Source organism: Pinus tabuliformis, chromosome 8 (assembly GCF_031772625.1).
Source record: "Pinus tabuliformis cultivar Carrire ecotype Pingquan chromosome 8, CPIR1, whole genome shotgun sequence".
NCBI lineage: Eukaryota > Viridiplantae > Streptophyta > Pinopsida > Pinales > Pinaceae > Pinus > Pinus tabuliformis.
Window position 1 is genome coordinate 1,333,869,298 of NC_142294.1, and position 12,086 is coordinate 1,333,881,383.

Below are 12,086 nucleotides of genomic sequence, written 5' to 3' on the forward strand. Positions count from 1 at the left end.
AGACTTGGTTCTTTGTGCAGTTCTCTTTATGGTAACAAGGGCAGCGGGCTCCCAAGCCCAACATGAGGCATCGAAGACCCAACTATGGTTGGCTCTTGAATGCCTTAATCCGACCATGTTCAACTGGGTGGAAACAATGACGGCTAACATGAAGAGACAACTTACCAACTGTCGTCAAGGAGAGACGAAACAGTTTGGCTACGGGTCCATCTTGATCCCGCTTATGCTGGAGTGGGTGCCGGCACTGTAGTTGCAAGATATGGACTTGGACGCACCCAGACCGTGGGAGATCAGGATCACACGGTGGGCACATGTTATGCCACGGGGAGGTGGCGGATGCCCAGTGTCATGGGGGACACTATTCCGTGAGTGGCTGGAGCACCAGACGATATTTATTGAGGACTGACCATATGCTGGTATGGACTTTCACGGAGACCCCGACATGCAGCTGCCCCCTGGCGAGCAGTGGGATGAGGGCAGTAAAGCACTTGATCATACTATTTTTGTATTTTTCCTTTTATGATGTTTTTATTTTTTACTTTTCATGCATATGTCCTAATGATGTACTCTATGATATTTGCAGATGTGGGACCAGTGAGACCTGTAGGACTAGCTCCAAAGGCACGAAGGGATCCACAGGGCATTAGAGAGCTAGCCGTGGCTCCTCCAGCTGGCGATTCGATAGAGACAGTGGCCCAAAATCTTGAGGGCCTGACGGCGAGGATCCCTGATTACATGGGGATCGAGGAGGTCCCCATAGAGTTCCAGATTCATACAGTATGGGTGATACCTAGGGTGCACCGACTGTTGAGGTGGGTTGTACGAGCGGTGGTGTGCCATAGGGAGGATAACCCATCGCAGTAGACGCCTAGGTTTATTTCTTGCTGATTTTTTGAGTGACATGTGTCTCGGATGTACGGAGAACACAGACTCTATTTGGACATATACATTTATTTTTTGAGCGCCTCGTGCGCCACATGAGATATATATATATATATATATATATATATATATATATATATATATATATATATATATATATATATATATATATATATATATATATATATATATATATATATATATATCTATATATATCTATATATATATATATATATATATATATATATATGTATGTATGTATGTATGTATATATACATATTCCTATGGTTCATTATTGTGTTTTGAATGCTTCTATATACTGTTTTGATTACATGTTACACAAATGTCTGTCTAATACATGGTTTGCTAATGCATTAGTTAACGTGTTTAATCGTCTTGGAATGTGTTGATATGTAATAAAATCAAAATTCCTCTCTAACAATTTAACACGTAAATACAACCTTAAAATCCGATGATCTTTGATGGAATAACGCCCATTAAGTTGGTGGACAACAAGCTGAGATTCCAAATTCACAACCAATGCACGAATGCCGAGGTTAATAGCCTTGGTTAGTAATTCAATAACAACACTATATTTAGCGACATTGTTTGTGGTACAACCCAGACAAACACCTTGAAGGTCTACTAACTCACCGTGAGGATCGTAGATCACCCATGCCGCAGAAGACAGGTTGCGTGTACTACGGCAGGCACCATCAGCGAAACCAACGTAAGGTGTACCAGACATCTGCATACGAAGCAAAAAGACACAATAAGCAGCAATTATGCCTACACACCAAGCTAAACATGAAAACACACACACACAACACACTTGCTAAGAACACGCGTATGTACAAATCAGAGTGCATGGGGTTCATGCGTAATATTTTTTCAGATAAAGCCCATTTCGAGGCTTATCTAGAGGGTTCCCTTCATAATCAATCAGCTCATAGGCCCCTTTTTGCAAAACTCGCTTCACAATATAAGGCATGTGCCACATAGTCTCGAATTTGCCTGCCCCCAACTTATCATTCGCTTGATCATAAAGCAGGACTAAATCTCCTTCAACAAAAGAACGAGGATGGATAGTATGATCGAAGTGAGTTTTCACTCACTTCTTCTATGTTTCAATAGCTAGAGAGGCTAGTCGACGGGTCTCATCTAGTCGCTCTAGGTAGAGAAGACGTTCTTCTACCGAAGTAGTGTTGGGGAGTAATTCGACAACTAATTTCAAAGAAGGGATCTCACACTCAATCGGAAGGGTAGCCTCCAGACCGTAAACCAATTGGAACGAGGTGAACCCGGTGGCATCCTTCACTGAAGTTCAGTAGGCCCATAAGGCGGAGAACAACATTAAATTCCAGTTGGACTTGTGCATGCCAACAGTGCGTTGAAGCATTATAACTAAAACTTTGTTGATAGCTTCCACTTGGCCATTGGCTTGAGGATAGTACGACGTCGAGCTATCATGCCGCAAGCCCAGCTGGGTTGTTAACTCAATCATCATATGATTACGGAAATGTTTTCTGTGATCAGTGACGATAGCCTGAGGGACTCCGAATCGTGAAATAACATGATTGAATAAGAATTGCACCGCTGTGTGACCATCTTTGAATAGTGTAGGCATCGCCTCAACCCATTTTGTGAAATAATCAATGGCAACGATGATATACCCATTCCCCCCGGCCGAGCGAGGGTTACAGGTCATATAATCAATGCCCCATTTGGCAAAAGGGGTGCCAGGTCACTCAATATGAAGGGGACCAGAACTGGATGGAGGAGCGCTAGAGGGGACCTCAGGCTCCTTCCTGGCAGGCGACAAATACTCTTTTGCCCGAGTACTAATGTGGACGGGAATTGTCCCAGCCATAAATACCTGAGAACCAAAGGGAGAAGAGGTTTGAGATGGATCAACCACCATTTGAGTTTGTTGCGAGGGAAAAGGCTCTTTGAGCATGGCAGGAGTTCCAGGGGCACCTTTCAGCAAACGACTAACTTCAGACTGCCTTGGGCAATCTTTGGTATAGTGATCCTTGTCATAGATAAGGCAAGGATACTTAGGCTTGCGTTTGGCACCTTCCTCAAGTGGAGGTTTAGGGGAATCCTGCTTCAGCTGATCGGCCTTATTCTTTCCTTTTCCCTTTTTTTTCCCTTTCGAGGCTTTATCTGCCATGGTGGACTAGACGACATTAACCTCGGAAGCGTTACCAAAATTGGATACACCCTGAGAAGTATTTTCGTTTGAAGCATTCAACTTTTGCTTCCCAGGGTTCGCAGAAGATTTCTTAGAGGGTGCATTAATAGAACCGATGACACCGTCAACAGATGGTGTTGGCGGAGCTTTGGAAGTTCCAGGCCTTGGAGCATCAGGCAAATAATCATATAGTGTACCAGTCTGGGATTAAACCAAGTCAAGGTACTGAGCACATGCAATATCTTGCTCTTTAGTTACACATGCCCCCTGTTACACTAAAAAATGTCACCATGACTATTTACAGTTAGTATGGCTCAATCAACAGTCATGCTACCCTCTTAGGCAAGTCTTATGCCTCTGCTATCCATCTCAAACTCAAAGAAGAGAGAAAGTCTTGTAAAAAATGTGTTTATCTCTGGGGACGCAGGTTCTCTCAAGCCTTACCTGCGGGGACGCTCACAATGTTCACAAAGGCTGCGTCCTTGGACGCTCTGTATGTTAAGGGACAGGTGTGTCCTGTTGTAAAAGGCAAAATGCGCAAGTTTCATCTTAAAAAAGTTACTTGTGGTTACTTCTAGAACTTTCTAGAGGTCGGTTTGATGAAATGGATGCGCCTCCAGTTGGTTCATGTATCCCTATTAAGGAGGAACTTATCCCATCAATAAGGGAGCTATCCCACCCAAAGAGGGGGATTATCCCATTGATGGTGGACCTGAATAACCTATTTACAGCACTATAAATAAAGGCATTGAGCCAGAAGGAGAAGAGGTTAGAGCTATACATTTTCGAAGGGTAAATGCTGCAGGAATTAGGACTCCCATTTAGAAGCTTGTGAGGAGAGATTTCCATCTTTACTTGTTCTATTTGGAAGTGGGTGTGCTTTGTCAAAGTAAAGGAGAACTCTTGAAGGACCCTGGGAAGGACTTGCACAACACCAAAGCTCAGGTTGTATTTGTTCTTTTGTTACCTATTAATGCAAATGAGTCCATTCTTCTCAATAACTTGTTGTTTATGAGTTATTTCATGTGCTCCTTGGTCTACATGTTGAATATTCTTTGTTTTATGTTATAATCAGGTGCTATTTAATTGTTTGACTGTTGGTGATTGCAGGTTTTGGAGAAAAGGAGGAGCTCATCCGGATCAACAAAGCTTGGACTTCTACAACAGCGTTTGGACAAAGGTAAGAACAAAACACTTGATATCTCATATTATAATGCATGTTTAGAGAAGGATAGATCTTGTTTATCTTGTTTGTCACTAGAGAGTCTTAGGCTCCTAGGGAGGTTGGTTGTGTCCGCACAATCGACTCTTTCCGCCTAACAAATTGGCGACTCCACTGGGGACTCCATGAATGAAAAAGATTTTTCCTTTGAATGAACTTTGCTCTGAGAAAATTGATTTCTTTTTCTGGTTTTTGACTGTGTGAATTTGTGTTTGGGTGGATTAGCTTAGCAGTAAAATAGATTTAGTTTTTCTTGAGTTTTACAGTCGGACGCACCCTCTTAGTATTGCACAGTGCGTCCCTGGACGCACTGTTGCTGTGCGCACAGAGCGGGCACGCACCTGTTCTAACGGGTCGCCTGCGTCCTCTGCTAAAATTTGAGAAAATTCCATTTTTTATATTTTTTCCTCTTAGATTTTGCTTTTTTATAGATTTTGCTGCCCAGATCCATTAGTATCCTGTCAAAGATCCTTCACCTGAATTGGTTTTCGTAGCATTAAGTGTTTTAGTGGATTTCATTGAAATTTAAGCCTAGGGTTTGATTTTTGAGTAGATCCTGTAGTGACTTTAATGGTGGAAGTTGTCAAGCCTTAGATCTCTCTGGTTTGGTCAACCTTCTTAAGAGTCGGATCTGTCGTAAGTCTACCCGTGTGAGCAACCAACCTGTTGAGTTGTCTCTTTGGTCAAATTTCAAAGTGCTTGTTGATTAAGTCTTGATTTCCATTTTACAAAAAGAACAAAAAGATTTGAGTTTTGTTTTGATCAGCTCTTGATTCTGCAATAGCTGGTCCTTGATTTGATTTTGGTCAAGTAAAACAACCTAGAAACATCTTTGTAGGTTTTGGCCTCGTTAAGATTGCTTAGAGTAAATTTACCTTTTAGTTTGCTTGTGAGTGAATTTTCGTAGATTTTAATAGTTGTTAAGATTGATTTTTGTTACATTAGATTTATTTGCTTTATTAAAAGAAAAATACAAAAACATCTTCTTTAAAAGTCTTGTTTCAAGTAGCTTTTTGTTTTTGAAAGAGAAAAAGAGTTTTTCGTGCAAGTAAAGAGTGGTCATGTTTGTATGCTTGGAAAGATTAAGAGCTTTATTTCTTTGATTTTCATTGCGAAAGAGAGTTGTTTTTATAAATTTGCATTCTCTAAACTTTCTTAGCTAAGAATTTCATTGAAAAAGAGAAAGTAGAATAAATCATCTTAGGTGCATTTTTGTAGTGGTTTGAGTCGAGTCTACACACCACTGGTTTCATCTCCGCCACCTTTTGAGTTAAAGAAAAACCATAAAATTCACGCTTAAAGTAAAATTTACATAGTAACTTTTCTTTTACTAGGGCTCTGAAGCACCAACTTAGCTTAGGCTAGTGTCTTGGAGTAGGTGAGTACTTAACTCTCTAAGACAGTAAAACCAAACAAGTAGCTGATCTTGAGTTAGAATCAAATCCAATTGTTACATTTACACTCTGGGAAAGCTCCTCTTAAAGGAGAAGCACGAGCTCGTGTCCGAACCAATGAGGGGATCAATCCTCCCTTGTTGGGAACGACGCCAGACAGTACGTATTACAAACGGTAAACCTCGGATTAACCATTGTCGAGGAGCCAGGGGTCACTTATCGGTAAACCTTGGATTATTGTCAAGGAGCCGGTAAGGGGATTGAGCTTGTTACTCTGCCCTTGCGTGCTGTCGGAGTTTAGACTGTTCCCCCAGGTGTACTTGTGGTCGTTGGTAACCTTAGTGACCATAATCCTCTAGGATTCTACCCAAGGTGACGGTGGAGGGAAGATCCCACTGTACCTGGAGCAGACGTCGGTTATAGTCACTTGGATTTTCTGGGGGGTTCGCTTCACTTCGAGACGGTTAAAGTGGAGGAACTTGTGCCGGTCTATTCATTAAGCAGGTTTCCGGGGTAACTGTTCCACCCTCCACTTCTGTACTGAATTCGGCGATGTTGGGTTTCATCTCCAACTAGTGTTTTCGGTCCGGAAGGCTACTGTTTGTGTGTGGTTTGACGCCCTAGATTCTTTAGGCGTGTGCATCAAAATTTGTTTGGTTCTTTAGCGGCTTTAGGTGGTTTGATTTGAAATTTTTACTTTGTTTTCATGTGTAGTAGTTAAAAGTCTTTAGCTGTGGCGGAATTACCGAGACAGTCCCGTAGACTTCGGGGCAAGTCTCCTGAGATTGTTACCGGAATAGATTTGTTAAGAAAACTCTGTAAATCGCGGGGTGAATCTCCTAAAGACATTCCGGGTCAGTACGAAGGGTTAAAGGTCCTTGTAACTCCTCCTAGTGACAGTAGAGTAGGTTCACCTAAAGAAGGATAATCTTCCTTGGTAGTCCATCCAGATTACCAAAGTTTAGAGACAGGTTATAATCCTGAAGCTGTTTCAGTTTCTGAGCTTGTTGGTAGTTTTTCGTCTGCTAGTGATACAGGCGAAGAACCAGAAATATCTGAACCTGTTACTCCAACTTCTAGTGTTCCAGATTCACCAAGAATAGAAAGAATTATCACCGAAAATCTACCTTCTGGTTTGATTGCTATAGAAGAACTTGCTCCAGAAGAGGATATAGGTGTCTCTCACCTTGAAGGTCAACTTACTATTGATCTAAGGGAGCGTGAATCCATCTTTTACAGTCCTCCTAGAAGTACTTCTTGGTACCTTGCGTTAACCAATTTTTTAGACAACTCAGTAGGTTTTTCTACACCTCGTACTCCTTTTCCACCTGGAGGTATTTATACTCCTGTAAATATGTCTGGTCAGTCATCCGTGTTTACTCAAAGTCCTGAATCTTTTTTACACGGCGGTCCTTCTGTTCCCACTGGGTATCAGTCACTTTCTGGTACCTTTGCGGGGGCATCTCCTCAACCCGTTGATCATGGGTTATTTGCTGGAAACAGTGGTAATATACCATTGGGTGTAGGAGACATTTACATGATGTCAGGTTCAGTTCCCGTTTCCCAACCTCAAGGTGGCCAATTACCGCCTGGGGGGCAACCACAGTTAACGCCTGGGGGGCAACCTCAAGGTACACAAATCGTGTCTGGGGGGCAACCTCAAAGTCAGTATGTACCTATGGTGCAATACGTGCCTCAAGGTCAACCTCAGCCTCAATATGTACCCCAAGGTCAACCTCAGTATCAATATCAACCTCAAGGATGGCAACCCCAAGGATGGCAACCTCAAGGGTATCAACCCCAAGGTTATCAACCTCAAGGGTACCAACCTCAAGGTCAAGGTCAACCCCAGTATCAGTATTTACCTCAAGGTTATCAACCTCAAGGTCAATACTCGAGTCAAGGTTATCAACCGCCTCAAGGTCAGTCATATGTTCCAAGTATGGGAACTGTACCTTACAATTATCAAACCTACCCTCAATCTGGTTATGGATCTCAGTATCCTCAACCTGTTATGGGTCAATACCCTGGAATGTTAGTGTGGGATCCATCACAGGGTCAACAGGTGTTGCAGCCAAGTGTACAGATGGTTCCTCAAGCTGGACAACCCGTAGTTTCTGGTCCAACCCAGCAACCGCAACCTGTCCAGCCAAATGTTCAAACTTCTGTAACTTCGGTAGTTACTCAGCCACCAATTGCACCTAGTACTCCATCTCAAACGGCTGCTGCAACTACCGCTACATCTACCATACTTACGTCTGGAGTATCGATGGCTCCAGTTTCTACTGTCCCTGTTACCACACCTCAGACATCTTTACCGTTGTCTGGATCTACGATTCAAACCACGGTCCAGATGCCTGTAGGTCAACCTGGTATAAGTACGGTTGTTACTACTCAACCTCAATTTGTTCAACCTCCGTACCAGGGACAGTACCAACATGGGCAAGCTATCCAACAACCGGTTTACCAGTATCAACCGTATCCTGGGTACACTTATCAACAACCTCAACAACCCCAGTACGGTCCGGTTAATCCTGGTTTTCCAGGAGGATATAATATCCCAAATGCGACTCCTGTTCCTAGTTATCCTGGATATCCTCCTCCTGGGGCTGGTATTGTGACCCAGAGTTTTAGAGATCCTAACCGGCAGTTACCGTTTATCGTAACTTTGGATTTACCAGACTTGACGCGCCTAACGAACGATCCAATTCAATATCTTCAGTTATGGCCGCCAATGCCAAATAAGTTGCCCAGTGATATACCCAAGTTCGAAGGTAAGTCTGGAGAGGATCCATCCAATCACGTGATGACTTACCACCTCTGGTGTGCTTCAAATTCTATCTCGGATGATTCGATCCGCTTACGTCTTTTCCAGCGTACACTCATTGGTCTCGCGGCCAAGTGGTACATTGAGTTACCACGGGCCTCTTTTTACAACTTTAGCCAGTTAGCTACCTCGTTCTTAACTCACTTTCAGTTGCCGGTCAGATACGATAACGGCACGGAATTATTAACTTCACTAAAACAATCGACGTCCACGTATATTTCTGATCACATTCATGAGTGGAGACGTCGAAGGAGATTAGTGAAAGTTTTTATCCCGGACCAAATCTTAGCTGAATGGTTTGTCAAATCATTATTACCGAAGATTACTGAAGATGTGGCTAAGGCCAGAGTAGTTACTGAGGAGCAAGTCATTGCTTAGGCACAATACCTTGACTTAGTTTACACTCAGTCGGGTACGTTACACGAGAAGATTCCGGATCTTCAAAAGTCGAATCAAATCACTGCTGCTCCTTCGGGATCTCATGCCGCTGATGGTATGATTGGTATCGTGAATACGAAGAGCAAGAAGAAGTCTTCCAAGGCTTCAACTACTCCAATTATCACTTTGCCTGATTCTCCGACAGGAGAGTCTTCTCCTGAACTTACCGCCGACATTCACGCTGTAGAGTCATCTACGGCCAAATCAAAAAACGGTGGGAAGAAGAAAGGAAAGAAGAAGGCTAAAGCAGACAAGGCTCCAAAGGAGAAAACTGAAAAGTCGGAAACCAATGACGAAAAACGCAAACCTCGATATCCTTGTCTTATTTGTGAAGAGGATCATTTTACAAGAGATTGCCCTCATCGGGCCGAGGTTGTGAAAATAGTCAAAGTTTCTCCCACTCCTGCTATGTTAAAAAATCCATTTCCAGAGTAGGAGAATAAGATGATAGGTTCTTCTTCGAATGCCAGTGGAGAACCCATTTTGATGATGTCTCATGTGACGATTGCGACTCGATCGCAAGATTATGGTAGTAAGGCTCCTGTTGATGGTAAGGAAGCAGAATCTTCTCATTCTAACCCATCAACCTCAGCTCCTGGTTCCGATCCACTACAGATCGAAAAACCTAACCCAGACTTAGTGATTAAGCCGCCCGCCAAGGGTGTACTTCGAAGGTCTCCTTTCAATCCACATGCGAGAGCTGCCCAGAATTACAACATTGTTGAGGACTTAGCTGTTTCACCCTCAGCAATGTCGGCGTTAGAAGTGCTGCAATCATGCCTAGCACAACGAAAATTACTTTTGTCGGCTATCGGAGCTGTTGATGTTCAGGACCCGAACCTGATAATCTTTGATCTAGAAAATAGTACGCCACGTCTCCCCCATCAAATGGCTTTCCAAATTCCAGTGATAGTAAAAAACAGGCCTATTCATCGGACTGTGATTGATGAGGGAGCTTCTACGTGTATTATGTCGATTCAATGTTGGAGATCACTTGGTTCTCCTTCGTTGAACCAATCCCCCACCATCCTTAAGGCCTTTGATGGCCGTGGGTTCCGTCCGTTTGGTATTCTACAAGAATTTCCTATAGGGGTAGAAGGTAAAACCGTTAGTCTGGATGTGGAAGTGGTTGATGCCCCTCTAGACTACAACCTTCTTTTGGGTCGAAGTTGGTCATATGCTATGACAGCGGTCGTTTCATCGGTCTTCAGAGTAATTAAGTTTCCATATAACGGTAAGATCGTGACTATTGATCAGCTGACATACTTTTCATCCGACCCAACCTCTTCAAAGAGTATCCAGCATGTCGGTAAGACGACAATCCCTTATAGGGACGTTGGTGTAGGTTTAGTTAAGGATTCCGGTTTACTGGGAACTTTTCCTCTCCCTCCACTCAACGTAGACCCTTCGTTTGCAACAATTCATATGATTACATCAGAAAACATTATTTATGACGATCCTTGGATTGTCCCATCTGACTCTGAGATAGACTCATTCGGTGATGCTATGCCTTTGAGTCCATATGAGATTGCTTATGAAGCCGTCATGTCTTTTACCGACTCGCATTCAACCGAAATCGACCAAATGAATGTGGTCAGTGAAGAATCACTTTTCACCTCAACCTTAGAATGGATAGCGTTTCCCGAAGTCGTGTCATCTGACGAACAACTTCGCGAAATCCTAAGTGTAGACGATCTACCATGGGAGGATCTCCATCACAGATCTTCGTTTTTACCTAAGGATGATGCATTTGAAAATGATTTTTCATCTATCTTTACCGCTGAATATGTCAAAGACGCTCAGGATCCAACGAAACATTCTGATTCAGAGTTGAATTTAGGGAATATTTCTCGTACTATTCCCATTGATATTTCAGTGAAGCCCAGAATCGAGGAAAACATTCATATAGGTGCCGCTTGTACAGAAGATGAAATCCAAACTTACAAGGCCCTATTCCAAGAATTCCGCGACGTGTTTGCCTGGTCTTACGAGGAAATGCCAGGAATTGATCCTGCCATTGTTGTTCATGAAATAAAGACCTACCCGGATGCTAAACCCGTCCGGCAACGGTTGCGTCAGATTCACCCTCGAAAAGCGGCTGCGATTAAAGCAGAAGTCGAAAAGCTGTTGAAAGCAGGTTTCATTTATCCGATCCCGTTAACGGATTGGGTATCGAATATTGTTTCGGTTAACAAGAAACAAGGAACAATAAGAATCTGTATCGACTATAGGGATATAAATCGAGCTTGTCCCAAAGACAACTATCCTACGCCTTATATCGATCAAATTATTGATGATTGTGCCGGAAGTGAAATGTTTTCCTTTATGGATGGTTTTTCGGGCTATAATCAAATCAATATTCTACCTGCCGACCAACCAAAAACGGCATTCATTTGTCCATGGGGGACATTTGCTTATTGCAAGTTACCTTTTGGGCTTAAGAATGCCGGGGCCACTTTTCAACGGGCAATGTCTTATGCATTTCATGACATCAAGCACATTGTGCAACTGTATCTCGATGATTTGCCTGCTCATTCTTTACATCGAGCTGATCACCTTGTCCACCTACGAGCAATCTTTATGAGGTGTAGGCATTATCGAATTCGGTTGAATCCCCACAAGTGTGTTTTCTGTATAGAAACAGGTCGATTGCTGGGATTTGTTGTTTCAAAAACCGACATTCGCGTCGATCCCTCGAAGGTCGAAGCTATCATCAAATTGCCTCCTCCTTCGAGTTTGCGCCAACTCCAAAGTTTGCAAGGGAAAGCGAACTTTTTACGCCGATTCATCCCAAACTACGCCGAGGTCACTAAAGGTTTTACACGGTTGTTGAAACAGAACGCACAATTCTTTTGGGACGAGATTGCCCAACAATCTTTTGATGCACTTAAACACGCGTTGACCCATGCACCGTTGTTGCATCCTCCCAACTACAACCAGGACTACTTCTTATACCTCGCAGCTTCGCATTCCACCATTGGAATGGTGTTAGTTCAAGAAGATGAATTCGTAGCGGAACATGTGATATATTATCTTAGTAGGACCTTAAATCCCACTGAGTTAAAATATTTGCATGTGGAGAAGTTGGCCCTGGCAGCCGTTCAAGCTGTCCAGCGTTTCTGTCACTAC